The sequence below is a fragment of the Macrobrachium rosenbergii genome, chromosome 56 (assembly GCF_040412425.1).
Source record: "Macrobrachium rosenbergii isolate ZJJX-2024 chromosome 56, ASM4041242v1, whole genome shotgun sequence".
Taxonomy (NCBI): Eukaryota; Metazoa; Arthropoda; class Malacostraca; order Decapoda; family Palaemonidae; genus Macrobrachium; species Macrobrachium rosenbergii.
In genome coordinates, this window is record NC_089796.1 from 66,598,022 (window position 1) to 66,614,070 (window position 16,049).

The 16,049-nt window shown below is 36.0% G+C and overlaps 1 long non-coding RNA gene across 1 annotated transcript; it reads left to right on the forward strand.

Moving 5' to 3' along the window:
- The first annotated feature begins 1,525 nt into the window (after positions 1-1,525).
- Positions 1,526-15,988, forward strand: LOC136836706 (uncharacterized). The gene is made up of 5 exons (XR_010852448.1): positions 1,526-1,706; positions 6,223-6,330; positions 9,716-9,818; positions 10,650-10,751; positions 15,524-15,988. It is a non-coding gene; the product is annotated as an uncharacterized lncRNA (long non-coding RNA).
- Positions 15,989-16,049: the final 61 nt, after the last annotated feature.

Consider the following 16,049-nt stretch of genomic DNA (forward strand, 5'->3'; position numbering starts at 1 on the left):
AAGTCACGGAAATTACAGATTTCTTTGTCCGCATAGGCCTATCGACCATGCATGAAATGCTCTGTAAATATTTATCAAGTACTTTTATACCCCACACATTCTCCAATTTTTCCCCTCACACGGTTATTCTTTGCATTCTCTTCCAACAATCACCCACATTCTTTCCCACACTTACTGGCACATTCTCCCGCGTAGCCACAGAACAAGCATTAAAAATTATTTTAATTGATAAAAATTTTCCAGGTTTTTGTTACTTAACCAGGTCCTCCAATCCAGTCTCTCTCTGTCTCTGTCTCTCTCTCTCTCCAATGTATGCCAAGATAAATCTCGAGGAATTGCCGACGTTTAACTAAAAAGTTTGATTTTAAGTGACATCAGTGCAATTAGGCCTCCATAATCCCTTTTACGTCTACTATTGTTTCTGCTTTCGTCTACTGTAATATATTATCATGTTACTATTGCCACAACTACTACTAATGGTACGAATACAGTAGTAAAAGTACTAATACTCAATGCACCAAGTATCTTGTTTATTCTGTATTTTATTGAAAATCAAGAGAGAGAGAGAGAGAGAGAGAGAGGAGAGAGAGAGAGAGGGAGAGAGAGAGAGAGACGCTATTTCTTTATTCATGTTTCTCTGTTTTCCCAGATCACACATATTCAAAATTTCTTGTCTTAATTTCCGTAAATATGAATCTTCGTTGTCAGTGATGATTTTAAATTTGTGTCCACCTAAAATACTTTAAAACGACGTTTAACAATTTTGTTTTGTATCTGAAATAAAAAAATCAATAGTTTATTCTAAAACCACTTTACAATCTCTATTCTAGGTTACAACAGCAACTTATTGTGTAAATATTTTTTTTATCTTTGAGTTTCATTTTCTACCAATAGATGGCCGTATCGTCGATTTTTTTTTAAATAAGACTATTTGTGAATTGTGACCTTTATATTCTAATGTAGCCTAGTGACAAGAAGAGAGAGAGAGAGAGAGAGATTTTAAAATGAATGAAAGTTTACAAAGAAAAAATGAAACCTGTATTCAGTACTCACAAATCTGGAGTCAATATTAATGTAATTATATATATATATATATATATATATATATATATATATATATATATATATATATATATATATATATATATATATATATATATATATATATATATAGTGGATACAACTGGGTAAAGACAATGGAACAAGTTGAATTTAAAATTTTCTCAGAAAAAATGTTTTGTCAACAAAATTAAATTATTAAATTGAATTTAGAAACGCTTGTTATGAATTAACACTTAAGAGTGAAAAGGATGATGGAGGCTTTTTGTAAAAAAAGTTTAATATTCTAATAATAAAAATTTTGCACTGCTATCTCATTGAAATTATATAACGTATTTTTTTAAGTTCTCTGCCTTACCAACAGATGTCAGACATTGTTTTACTCAGTGACGTAACGACTACTGGATTTTATGTAGTACTAAAGACTCCTTGTTTGTTTCTTAGCCGATCGGGAGGCGTCTTCCCAACTTCCCCGTTCCGGTGGCTCGTCTTTAACACTGGTACCTCCGATTTGCTGAAGACTTGCCGAGATCAGTTAGAAGATAAATGTCTTTAAGATGTTCATGTTGACAGTTTAGTGTATCTTTATCTGCTGTTCGTGTTGACTGTTACTGTAAAAAGGAAATTCGTCGTATTTTGGATTAGAGGTAAGATGTACTTTTATTCTAGTTTTTGGTTGTTTTGAAACCGTTAGGAAGTTAGGGAAGACATATGGACAAATGTAGCTTTTATCGTTCGCGTGTACGGGTAAAGGTCAAGTTGAATTAGCTGACCTCTTTCTGAAAGCTAACAGACCTAATACCTTTACGCTAAGCCTACATTATATTGATAGCAAATTGATCTAATGCTATTATTAGGCTTAAATTATCCTGTTTCTTTTTCAAAGTGTAAACCCAAGTGCTTTAAGATCATTTCCTCGTGGTTGTTTTTGTCGAACTTATGTAATTGGATTTCAGGAAACGGGTTAGTAGATATTCATAACCCAGATTTGCTGCAGTGTGGTTACTAGTAATGATTTAGTTCATAACTTTTCACTGAACTTAACCTGAAAGACATTTGGGTGGTGAACCAACTTTCTACGGGTGTTGCGGTTATATAGTTGGTTTTGTAATTAAATTTAAGGTAGTGGCTAATATTGGATCATCAGTATATACTGATGGAATGTTAAGTTAGAAGGCTACTTGATACTAGCGTGTATTACCAGGCTGCTGTTACCTCAAGAGTTCCACTTAGTGTCTAATTCTTGATAAAACCGCGAAGCACTAATAGCAATCGCCATTGTTACGTTCTTGCAATAACTGTAAATTCCCTATTGGTCACTATTTTTCATGGTGCTCAAAATTGGATCGCATGTGTTAGTTGATAACCGTGAAATAACTTATTGGCTTTTAGATAACGGTGACTGTTTAAATGGCAGTTTCTAGACAGCTGGTTCCAGCCACTCATTTGGAGATACAGAAAATGGGAAGACATTGATATTAACCGATTCACCATTTTTAATTTTCCTTTTCGTTATTAAAACTGGTCTTTGCATTTTTTCTTACGAATTTCTATATTTTCGTCATTGTGGTCCTCGATTTATAAAATTATCGTGATCTTTAGTTTAGCCGTTGCCATTTAGTTTCGAGTAACTTCCATATCCTGTTCCTATATATAGTAAACGCTCTCAAAAAACTGTTTACCATACGTGTAACAAGAATTGAGTTGGTGGTTGGGGGTGGGGGTGGGGTTGGCATAAGTTTTTGCGGAATTCATGACTCTTTCTGAAGGAATTGGTAGTGCGTACTGAAAGGACATAGTGCGGACATTAACCAGTAACCCCAGATAACTTTCCATATATTTGTATAAAGGTTAAGGGAGTAATGTCTGGTGTTTAAAATACCAGATTGTTGGAGAGACACGTTAGTGTTTTGTACGAGGTTACGTTGAACTGTGGTTCTCTCAAGGTGGTGACAGAGCCAAATTTTGTATCTAAGGCAGTTTTAAAATCGTAACGTCGACTGCGTGGTTCCCCAAAATTTGTCCGCCGTCAAGCCATGAAGCCCTGAATGACTAGTGATTTCATGTAATCTTGCGTGAAACCTGTTTTTTTCTATCTTCGAACTAATGTTCATAGTGTTGAACTTTGCGCCCTTCGTTAACCCTTTTATGGAAAGTTCAACTTCTGGTTTTTCTTAAATAATTGCGTTAATTCCTATGGAACTTATCTTTGAATGATTTTCGAATGCATGTAGATTAGCTCAGCATACGTTCGGACGTCCTCAAAATTAGGATTGAACTTTTTACGTGAGTTAGCCTGTCAATATTTTTCTTGCATGCAATATGGATTATCGAACTATTTAAGCGGTGTGTTTCAGATAGCCTTGTAGCTCACAAAGAGCGAATTAAATCTAATGAATTGTTGTTGTCCTGCTTAATGGAATCTGTAGAAAGTAAATGATTATTGGATGCTTATGTAGGTTAAATCTGCTTTAAGGCTTACAGCCAGTAATGAATTAAGCGCGTTACCTATAACTGCAAAAATCTTCCACTAGCCATTAGATTGAGGCGAAAATAAGTGATTAAATAAAGTTCAAAAGAAAGTGTGGATTTTAAAGGAAGCCATCGGATAGATTGCTTGTATCCTGAGGGTCAATGCAGTGGTATGTGGCGCGTTTAGATGGCAGTTTTCAGAGCCCGTTTTCATTGAAGTAGAGGATGGAATTGTAACTTACCTTGCTGGCAGCTCTGCTGCACCTCATTTTAAAGGGCAACGTGAGGTAGACCAATGCTGGCCCACGGCAATTTAATGGAAGTCACAAATGTGAAGTTTAAAATTATTTTTGAAACTTTAATTTAGTGACATGAAACGGTAAGACAGTGGGTCGGGTTTTCTGGGAAAGTTTGGAATGAAGTGGGTGTCTATTTGAACAGACGTAGGCCTAGATGAGTATCATTGAGTGCGCGGATTCATTTTTTTTTTTACCACAGTAACCTGAACACAAAACGTGTTGGAAAACTGCTACTGCTTTGTGAGAGCTAGTTATGTGGCGTGATAGTGATAGTTTTCATCAAATGATCCAGAACTATTTGCAAGCGTATCTTAGTTGGATGATATCAGTATATGGTAGTGAGAAAAATCCTAAGTGCTAATGGGTCTGAAAGAATGTATGGGTTATCGGAGCCTGGGGCAGGTATTTGTATGGTATTTGTCTAAGAAAATTAATAATTCACAACTCTGGAGAACCGGGGGTTGCTGATGTTAATTGTTACAGAGTACAGATGTGAAGTAACTTTAATATCAAAGAGGTAGCGAACGTCAGGAGGTCGAAGGATTTTATGTAGAGCATCTATATTTAACATTGCAGCGGATGGTTTTTTATAATTTGTGATAAAAGGTCTTTTTATTAATACAGAAAAAGCTAACCAATGTAAAACACCAGGAAGTTCTTTCCTTGGGCTAATGGCGTTGGAAGTACTGTATTTAATCTAAGTATCTGGAAAATACACTCCGTCCCCGAAGTGTGCTGCGACTGTTTTTCTTTTAAGGTTTTGCATAGTTATGAGGCGCTGAATATAACTGAAATTTGTAGTTCTGGGCCCATGCATATCGCTAAGAACAACCAAGCCTGTCTCGTGTGTACTAGGGGTACGTGTTAACCACCCTATCACTACAAACCGCATGTACTGTAGCTATGTTTAGCACCGTATGTAGCTATGTTTAGCAAATATGAGATAGGAGAGCTCTTCCTCCCCACCCACTTCAGGTATAGGCCGAAGTGAAACCTTAACGTTTAGTGAAATTTTACATACGGTAGGGTAGGTTCCTTGAGTTATGAAATGTTTTGCTGCAGTGAATACGTTAATTTGATTTGTAAATAATTAAGAGTTAAATGCTAAGCAGTTCCAATTACTTTGTGACTATAGCCTCTTTGGTGAAACGAATATTATAGGCCAGTTAGGAAAAAGAGTAGGTGGTACAGTATAACGCACTTAAGGACAAATTGTGTCGTGAAAGAATAAACTCTAGCAAGATTTGGCCGAGATAAATCTTTAAGTTAGGAATGAGTCAAAAATGATCTTAATGTAGAAATTATTCTAAAACTAACTTATTAAAAAAAATTGACTTGTGTAACTATCAAAATGAGACAATTGTATGTTAAGTTTTAAGTTTAAAATCCCATAAGGAGTAATTTTTTCTGGTAGAAGCGTCGATTTCTAACCCGACATGCCAGCTAAACCGTATGATATTAGTCATCACACACACTGGGGATTCTGGTCTTAAACTAGGAACATACTGCGTGATGAAAAAGTTGATGAGAAACTTTAGGTATGAAGTTTTGTTGGTTAGTGACTAATTCGCTTTTTCTCGCACTGAAATTTACAAGAGGGCTTATATAAAGCAGTGATAGTTTGAAGAAGCGACACGTCCCTTTTCTAAATTTGTCAGTGTAGCCTCCAAGTATTCATTACTGTAGTTAACATTAATCTGGAAAAGGAATAGTTAATACACCAGTATGTTAAGGGCAAACCACTAGTTCTCCCCTGTAAGTACGTAAAAGAAAAAAAAGCAGCACATTGAAAGTATTTTTCAAAGTATGGACATCTTTTAATATCTCAGATTTAGGAAGTTCCTGGTATTGCAGGTTTCATCATAGATTTTTTGTCACTTAAAAATGATAGGGATTATAGATATGGTCCTAGCAGGCCCTAATGAAATTTTAAGTGGGTCATGGATCGAAGTTCATAATATATGGATTAAGTAACGAAAAACTTTAGTGATTCTTAGTAGATAATGCAGTTTTGAAACTTGGAAATCATAGGCAACTAATTCCTGCTTGAAACTGATGGAATGCAAATAAGAAATGGATAGCAAATGTTTTTCAAAAGTTTTGTCAACCGATGAAGCTAAAATCTGAGTTAACCTTGAGGGTATGGCTTTAAAATATCTCTGGGGGTTCAAGATTGTAACAAGTGTCAAGGTTGATAGTAACCACTTTCTGGACAATCACTTGATAAACTTTTGCCTCAAAAGGGTTTCTTCTAGGCTTCAATTTTTCTTTTAGCATTTAGAAATCTTAAAAATTAAATTCGGTTGTAAGTGGTCTATTGACTGGCCTGGTAATATGCAAAAATAAAAGGTGAAGTTTTTGTAGCATACTAACTGATCGGTTTCTTTTCCAGGACTAGAATGAGGGCTAAAGAACTAATTTGGTTAATCTTGAGAGGTGGTAGAGAAGAATTCCCCCAAGACGACGCAGCAACCTTCTGAGGACAGTTCCAACAGAAAATGTAATTTTCTTTCGTATCTGCTGTGAAGTAACTGATTAAGTCTCTCGCTCACAATTATATCCCAAATACGTTCAGTGAATTGTAGATAAGCAAAAGTAAAAATTGCAATTATATCAAATTGTATATGCAAAAGTTAATAACTTTTGAAATTCTGAACAGTTTGTGTGCGAGTCTTTCAACGCAAATGTTAAAATTTATTGATAATCTTTCATAAAACAATTTAATCGTGAATTTTATTATTCACTGAATTGTTACAAAGGACTGAATAAAAAATCTTCTTATTCAATTATTTTCTTGACCTTGGCATAAATTGTGGGTGGAAACTTGTTTTTCAGTTACTTTGCTCCTTGATGGAAGGCGTTGCATTGTTAAACTTCGATGTGGAAGTTGAAACGATGCAACTTCTATGTATTAGTAGGACTTAGTGTTTAATGCAGTTAAGTGAGGTCACTCATGTCAATCTTTTTTATTTTCTGGGATTTTAATTCCTTTATAGCTATACTAGTGAAATTTTCTCCCAAGCTGAAATAATAGCGCCTAGTGGAAATGTGAAAAGCTAATGTAGTGATTCTAGGGTAATCCGTGGTGCATCAGTTATTTTGAAGTCTTTGAATTAGTCACCCAAGGTTTGAAGTGACATACTTAATACACTTCTAATGAGTACTAGAGTATTAATATTAATGAACAATTCTGAAAGATTAACATTGGAGCTTCAATGAACTTATAAGCGTCTATGAACTATTTGAGAAAATTAATTTTGGTAAACAGGTGGAGTGTAATGAGGCATGAAATACATGAAATACAAGAAATACATGAAATACAAGAATTACATATTAATTCATGCATTTGGGTTCCATATAGCAGAATGAAACCAGATCTGTATGAAGTATATAATTCATTGTGATAGCTTGGATAGTCAGTTCCATCTGAATTTGACTTCGTGTGTGTTACTCTTGTTAAATAATCCCTTGGTGCTCTCAAATAGGGAATGCTGATTTAGAATTATTATTTGAGGTATATCTTCAGGCATTGCCTTTTATTTTTTAGCATATTTTAATATTTCGTAAAATACGGCCCAGGGGTATATTTTCTACGTGTACATTCTTGCCTCCATTGCTGACTTTCAAATACTTAAAATTTTTTTAAGAGACTTAGAGGAAGCCTTCAGGCTTTTAAAATAACCTATTGTAGAATACGTTTTGTGGAAAGCTGATCAAAACTTGGAGTGATACCAGAAGGAAAATACTTGGGTCCAACCAGGTAGTCTTAAATACTGTCCATTAGTCGGCAAGGCTTGTTAACTTCCCAGACATAGAAGGTTTTAAGGTTTTATGTACGTTATTTGCACTGCTGGACGCTAGAGCTGAACTGCCCATAGTTCACAGAAGTTAGCTTGTGTTTTTAGTCTTAAAGCTTTTAGAAGAAAAAAATTCGAGTTTAGTTAATGGGTGCAAACTAGGTTTATTGAACTTGTCCAGAACTTCTTCTAGACTAACAGAAGACAAGCTAGAGCTATACATGGATCATTCTCTAAACTGAATTTCAAGGCCAAACAAAGCTGAAATATTCTGCATGCCAACAAGAGTGAACAGAATAACCTCCCTTTGTGTCTGTGGCAAACATAACTAGGCAGTAAAATTCATTAACTCTTGTACCTATACTCGCTGGAATAGATTGTACCTATACTCGCTGGAATAGATTGTAACTTGACGATGCTGCATACACTACTTACATATGGTATGGCGTAAGACAATGAGTATGTGCGTGAGAAACTTTTAAAAACTTTTCAAAGTTTCGCTTTTGACCAAGGGAAGTTGGAAACCAGTTTCTTGCTTTGGAAAGATGACATACGAGGTCTGTTAAATTTGTGAAACAGTTTTGTGCGCTTGTGGCTAGCGAGGTTTCTGTAGTTATTTAATGGCAGCAATAATACAATATCTGCAAAATGTAGAACCACTGACTATCGACATGAACATATCACATTCGATTTTAACAAGAGAATGGATGTGAAAATTAAAGTGATATTAAATCTACAGTAACTTTTTTCCTCGGCAAATATTTTATAGAATACATAACTGTTCGAATATATAATTGCAATAACTTAGCTTCATTGATTCCTAAAAATTAACTTGAATCATGAAGTTTGCTTTCGAACTTAGTTTACTATCTAAACTAGTTTTCTTTAACCATAACTTTAACCGTTTTCTTTACATTCAATACTCGCTGGGACACGTATCGAAATAGCAATGTTATTTTTTTTGACTAATGAGTTTTTCACTGTAATTAGATATTTTTACTGACTCGTATGGAATACACTGGATAAAGCAAATTATATATTTAAAGAGAGAGGGTAATTCTTGTGGTGGAATTTCGTGCTGTAGAAACGAATGATAAGACTTTATGAATAAAAGGAAAATATCCAAACATAGTCACAAACGAGCCAATGAAATGGACTGTATGCCAGTATATTATGAAGTATTGATATATTTTAAACTCGATTTCCACGTTTTGAGTAAAAACGTTGACTAGACAATATTGGGCAACACAAAACGGTTAGCTTAGACAACATTAATGGTTAGACCTTTGTACCTATGACTGGGAGTTTCACGAAATACTAAGCGTTTTCGTATTATGAAAACCTCCTTCAGACTGAAGTGTGATTGATTTACGTACAAAAGTACGTTCCTAAGGCACTGTTCACCCCAATATGACCAAACCCAATGTTGCTGAATTTGTGATAGAAAATGAGTAACGGTTGCATGCATTTGAATCGAGTGTACGGGAGTTATTGTTCGGTTTCTTCTTGACATACCCTCGTTTCGATTCACTCTAGCGATGAACAGTCTTCACTATTCACAAAACCAACAAATGTTCTTCATATTCACACGGTCTCGAGAAGGGATTGCTTATGTTAGTTTCACATGTAATCACAAAGTAAAAGGGATCGTGGAATATTTTTCTGTATTTTTTTCACACAAATCAAAATTCACGTCCAAGACGCGGCAAGTCGTCGTCTCCATTCTTGTGTAATTGAGTCTTTTCGATATGAACCAGCTGTGATTAACAACTACTCTCTCTCTCTCTCCCCAAATGAGCGGGATAGCAGTCTTTGGCCACAGGCTGTAGGCTACGAACTTCGATCTGCATGAATTGAAAAGAAATTCCTGTTGTTGAATTGTGATTTATCATACATTTAATATTGGCAAATATTGCATATACAGTCATATTTCAGCAACATTTGCGTGTGCACTGGTCTGCCCTGTATTCAAATCTTGAGATGAGTATTTTTTTTTTACCCAAGTCAATTGCCATTGGGATGTACTTAATGGTGAACAATAATTTTTATAGTTTAGGCTTTTCTCACTTGACCAATTTTTTTTTTTAGGTAAACATAGCAGCAAAGGGGACGAACACAAGAGAAAATGTGCCAAAAACTCCAAGGATTAGCTCAGACGCCTTCAGCTACAGAAAGCTTTGAGGCCATGCTGGTAAGAATGTGGTTGTGTGTTATTTCCACAGATGATCACCATTATGCTTTTAAAACGACTTAACGACGACTTCGTCGTTTGTTTTAGAAAGACTTTAAATATGGGGACACCTGATACTCTTTCTCTTCGCTTGATCATCTGACAAATCATACTAAATTTGAAGCGTTTCAGGAGAATTATATTTTGTCGACACGTGAAATCAGATACAATAATGTTCTCTCTTGCTGCTGTTAATGTACATTTTGCAGTACTGAATGTTTCAACTGTTAAGACTTGCTGTAATATGAAGTTCAGATGGAGAATCTAAGAATGACATAGGCGCATGCTATAGGTCTAGTGATCTTCATTTGAGAGATTTATTTAAAAGGGAGGGAGAGAGGGCAGGGGTGTCCAGTGTTTGGAAGAGGGAAGCGTCGGAAAACGTACGTAACTAAATGTGAAAAAGTTTTTTAGCCTTCAAAATCATGGTAGTCTGCTATTCAGTAATTAGAAGTTTCTCACTTTGTATTCCAATTTCTGGGTTCGCTCTCTCCAAATGAGCGGGATGGCAGTCTTTTGTCTACAGGCTGTAGGTTACGAACTTCGATCTGCATGAATTTTCAAGAAATTCCTGTTGTGTGATTTGTCGTACATTTAATATTGGGAAATATTGCATATCCGGTCATATTCCAACAACATTTGCGAGCGCCCTGATGTGTACTGTATTTAAATCTTGGGAAGAGTATTTTTCTTTTTTACCCAAGTCAATTGTATCATGAGGAATGTGCTTAACGGTGAACGATAATTTTTATAGTAAGGCTTTTCTCTTTTGACAGAGTTTTTTTTTTTCAGGTAAACATAGCAGCAAAGGGGACGAACACAAGAGAAGGGTTGCCAAAACTCCAAGGATTATCTCAGACGCCTTCAGCTACAGAAAGCTTTGAGACCATACTGGTAAGAATGTGGTTGTGTTTTATTTCCACAGATTATCATTATGCTTTTAAAATGACTTAACGACGACTTCGTTGTTTGTTTTAGAAAGTGTCTAAATATGGGGAAACCTGATACTTTTTCTCGTAGCTTTAACATCTAACAAATCATACCAAATTTGAAGCGTTTCAGGGGAATTATATTTTATCGATACGTGAAATCAGATACAATAGTGTCTCTTGCTCCTGTTAATGTACATTTTGCAGTGCTGAATGTTTGTTGTTAAGACCTGCTATAATATGAAGTTCAGATGCAGAATCCAAGAATGACGTAGGCGCATGCTATAGGTCTAGTGATTTTCATTCAAGAGAGGAAAGAAAGCACGGGGTAGACCTATGGTACGAGGTTTCAAATGAGGTTAAGTCTAAAAGCTTTAATATTTTTCATAGTTGTAGAACCTCTGAAATTCTCTTTTCGATGATAGGTTTATAATATGCAAATTTCTGAGAGAGAGAGAGAGAGAGAGAGAGAGAGAGAGAGAGAGAGAGAGAGAGAGAGAGAGAGAGAGAGAGAGAGAGAGAGAGAGAGGGCGGGGGTCCAATGTTTGGAGGAGGGAATTGTAGGAAAATTATGTAAACAAATGTGGAAAAGTTTAACCTTCGAAAACACGGTAGTCTGCTATTCAGTAATTGTAAGTTTCTCACTTTTCATTCCAATTTTTGCTCTCTCAATATTCCTCAGCGCGTATGCAGCGTTTAGTATAAATTAAGACATCAAATCACTCGTAAGCCTTGAAGTATATTTCAGCATTTTCAGAAACTTTAGTACTACTGTAACTTATTCTGCTGTCTTGACTGCCTCTGCCCATCCTTGTCCACGCTGGCTTCTCGAGCTAAATTGGGTCCGATTGCCTCGTACACCGCACTCCTGATGTTTGTTGCAAGTTCCTGGGCGTTAATTTTTTGCAGGTGCTCTTAGTTTCAAGTGGAAGTGTTTCTGTCTGGCATTCATTATGGGTCACCCATTCAAGTACAGGCCAAGCGCAACTGCGTCTACCTTGACTGACAGGAGCCTTATCTTTAGTACCACTGCAGTAGCTAACTGGATGTAGACGCACTTTCAGTAACTACTTTTTCGGTTAAGCACAAATTGAGTCTAGAAATGAACATCTAGTCTGGTTAATATGGCTGATCGATATCATTAACGGTCTTTCAGAGGGTTTCTAGTGTTGGTCTATATTTGCATAATAAAATATTATACAAAGTAGCTACGTGCGGTCAGCTTTAATCATTATACTGCTGCTGTTAGCCTATGACTTGTGTATCTGTAAGACTGGCTTTAGTATGTCCTAATGTGTGTTGTGAAGCAGACGTGGGAAATTAGCTGTTTAAAAGTGCTCCGTTAAATTCTACTGTATAGGAAGAAGCCATTGCTGTATTTTCTTGTGAATATTTTCAAATACTTCCAACAAGTTGAGTTTCATGAGCTAATGAAACTATCAACAGCTTACTGTAAACTGGGCAAGATATTTCGTTCAATTACATCTTCGTCGAAGCGAAGGTCCTGAATTATACTTGGCGTTTTAGAGACTAGAATACAATATCGAAATTTGGCCAAAAGGCCAAGCACTGGGACCCAGAGGTCATTCAGCGCTGAAAAGGAAATTGAGAGTAGAATGGTCTGAAAGGTGCAACAGGAGGAAAACCTCGCAGTTGCATTATGAAACCATTGTTAGGAGAGGGTGGATAGCAAGATGGAAGAAAGAGAATATGAATGGAGGTACAGTAATAGGAATGAAAGAGGCTGCAGTTAGGGGCCGAAAGGACGCTTCAAAGAACCTTAAGTAATGCCTACAGTGCACCGCACGAGGTGCACTGACGGCACTACCGGGTACTTGGCGTTTTGATACCTAAAGTTAGGCAAAGAGTGCAAATTGTATTAGGCAACCACAGCTGTTTGATGCCCATTATATGCTTACCCGCCCCCCCCTCCCCCCTCTCTCTCTCTCTGATGCCTGTAGCTGATAGAACACATTGGTGTGAGAGCAAGGATATTCCTCGGCAAAATACATAAGAAGACACTAAAGCAGACAGCTTGGTACATGGTTTTCCTTTAATCATCACGACCTACGTTTCGAGATCCTTGTCTCATCCTCAGGGCTAAAAGTACAAAGTAAAATACAGTATACAAATACAGCAAGATATGTTAACAATTTAGGTTTACCTTTTGTATTGATGTTTTACTTTATCATTTATTTGTACATACATACTAACATTTCTTGCTGTATTTGTATATTTTCCACTGTATACTTTTAGCTCTCAGGATGAGACGAGGATCTCGAAACGTAGGCCGTGATGAATGAAGGAAAACCATGTACCAAGCTGTCTGTTTAGTACCTTCTTGTGTAGATGACAGAAGCGTTAGCCTACACTTATGCCTCCACTCTTGTGTTCAGATTGTTACCTACGTGAGTTCTGTACTGCTGTGTGGTTGAAAATTGTTTAGCAATGAAAAACTTTTATTTATATATAAATAGCGTTCTTAGTGTCTATGGTCGATTTTAGAGTGCTTTTTAGTTAGTGCTTGAAATTTCGACACTTTTTTCACAGCAGACTTTAATTTAGCAAGGGGTTTCGCTGGAATATTTGCAGCTGCTAATGATTTTTATTGGGATATTTGCAATTGCAAGTTTTGTTATATGGACATTTTAAATTGTAAGGAATCTCTAGTTGCTTTTTGAAATTGCAAGGATTTTTAATTGATTTCTGAAATTACAAGGGAGTTTTAGCTTTTGAAATTGCTGGGGATTTTAAAGGGAACATTTGAAATTTGAAAGTGGATTCATAGTAGATTTCGGAAACTGCAATAGAGACTTAAGGGAACCATTGAAACTGCAAGGGCTTCTTAAGGGACTCATTTAAATTTCCAGGGATTTTTAAGCGAACCAAAGAGATTCCAAGGGATTTGCAGAAAATATTCACTTTTTTTTCCAAGGTAATCTGAAATTTCAAGTGATTTCAAAGGTACTTTTTTTTAAATGCAGGGAAATTTTAATTGAACCTTTGAGATTGCAAAGGGTTTTAAGGGAACCACTGGAATTACAAAACGTTTTTTGCAGGGCGTTTTAAGGGAACCATTGAAATTGCTTGGGCTTTTTAAGGGAAATTTGAGACTGCAAGGGGTTTTTAAAGGTAACCTTCGAAATTTCAGTTTCTTGAATAGTCAACTCTTAAATTGTATGGTATTCTTAAGGGAACATTTAAAATTGAAAGGGATCTTTAAGGGAAATTGCAATGGCATTTTAAGGGAATTTTGAACTGACAAGAGATTTTAAAGGAACTTTTTAGGTGCCAAGATTTTAAGGGAACTTTTGAACTGACAATCCCAAGGGATTTTTTATGGAACTTTTGAACCGACGAGGGTTTTTAAGAGAACTTTTGAACTGACAAGGGATTTTTTATATAACTTCAACTGACGAGGGATTTTTAATGGCACTTTTGAACTGACAAGGGACTTTTGATGGAACTTTCGGACTGAGAAAGGATTTTTAATGGAACTTTTGAGCTGACAGGGATTTTAAAGGAACTTTTGAACTAACAAGGGTTTTTAAGGGAATTTTTGAGCTAACAAGGGATGTTAAGGGAACGTTTGAGCTGACAAGGGATGTTAAGGGAACGTTTGAGCTGACAAGGGATGTTAAGGGAACGTTTGAGCTGACAAGGGATGTTAAGGGAACTTTTGAGCTGACAAGGGATTTTAAGGGAACTTTTGAGCTGGCAAGGGATTTTAAGGTAACTTTTGAGCTGACAAGGGATTTTAAGGAACTTTTGAACTGACAAGGGATTTTTAATGGAGCTTTTGAACTAACAGAATTTTAAAAGAATTTCTGAATCGTGAGGGCTTTTTAAGGGAACCTTTGCAATGGCAGGGGCTTTTTAAAGAAACCATTGACATAGCAAGGGCCATTTAATGGTAATTTTGAACTGACAAGGAATCTTTAAGGGAGTTTTGAAATAAGGGATTTTTAAGGTAATCTTGAAACTGTAATTTTATTTTTTTGTTAACAGGAAGGTTGAAATTCAGATAATTTTGAAATATCTTTTGAGTACCACTGAAATGCATACAAATTACAACGTCGGTATTTGGTTTCGATTCCAGTTAGTGAAAATCCCTGTCAACTAAGATTTCTTGTCTGTGCGATTTATATCTTGGGCACAGATGCCTTGAATTCCTTCATGTGAAATGATAGTCACAGTTAGGTCTTAAATTCTTTTCAAGATACCGAACGCTGAGTAAAATGGAAAAATTGCAAATCTTTAGATGCGGGAATGAAGAGAATCAGTAGGCTAAATAATGAACTCAATGTTAGTTTTGAAATAAATATTAAGCCAGTCTGTCATAAAATGCTGTCAGTTTATTAAAAATACTTTTCGATATATATTAGCTGTTGCCGAAACGTAGATAAAGCTGGAATGAGCCCCTTACACATTTCATTAATATTCCGAGGAAGAGTAGGTTGCCAATATTGTAATACCCAGTAGAAGTATTATTTCATTACTGGGAATTGGCTGAGGAGAAGTAAGCCCTTTTCTTGTGTGTTCAGTTTTGATACGCTGTTTCGAAATAAATTGAAGGGCTGGAATGAGGACTATTTTCATTGTTCATGCGTGAAACTTGTCCACGAAAAGATTTTAAATATTTCGAAACAAGGTAGAATGCAAAAGAAAAGGGTCTATATTGATCTTGATAGAACTTATTTGTTCCTCAGTCTTATATTGAGTTTTTCTTTATTACAGAGAATAGGGCCGTAGCGCCAATGGGCAAGATTGGCCAGAGGACTGGTGGAACTTCAAGGACCATAAACGCCAATGGGCAAGATTGGCCAGAGGACTGGTGGAACATCAAGGACCATAAGCGCCAAATGCACCTCAAGACTGGCCAGAGGACTGGTGGAACATCAATTGTTCACCTATATATAGTGGCTGGTAATCCAGGGCAGTAATTAAAAATTTCTGGACGCCTCAAATTAATTTTTTTTTTTTTTGTGGCGGCAGTCTCTGCTGTAGCCATTTTAGTTTGAGATGTGGTTATGGAAGCTGAACAAAAAATGTTTTTTTAGATTTTTTTAGCTTATTTAAGAGACATTGAAGTTTTAAAACTAGGCCTTTTTTTGTGTTAGTTGTGTACATTTTGTTTCATAAGTTTTTATTGTAAAGTTCTCTTGTAACTTAATTTTGTATAATAAATTACCTGACATGTTCCTCAATATTTCAATTCCCAGATTTAGTTTTGCTTATCGACTTCCTACATCAAAAAAATTCA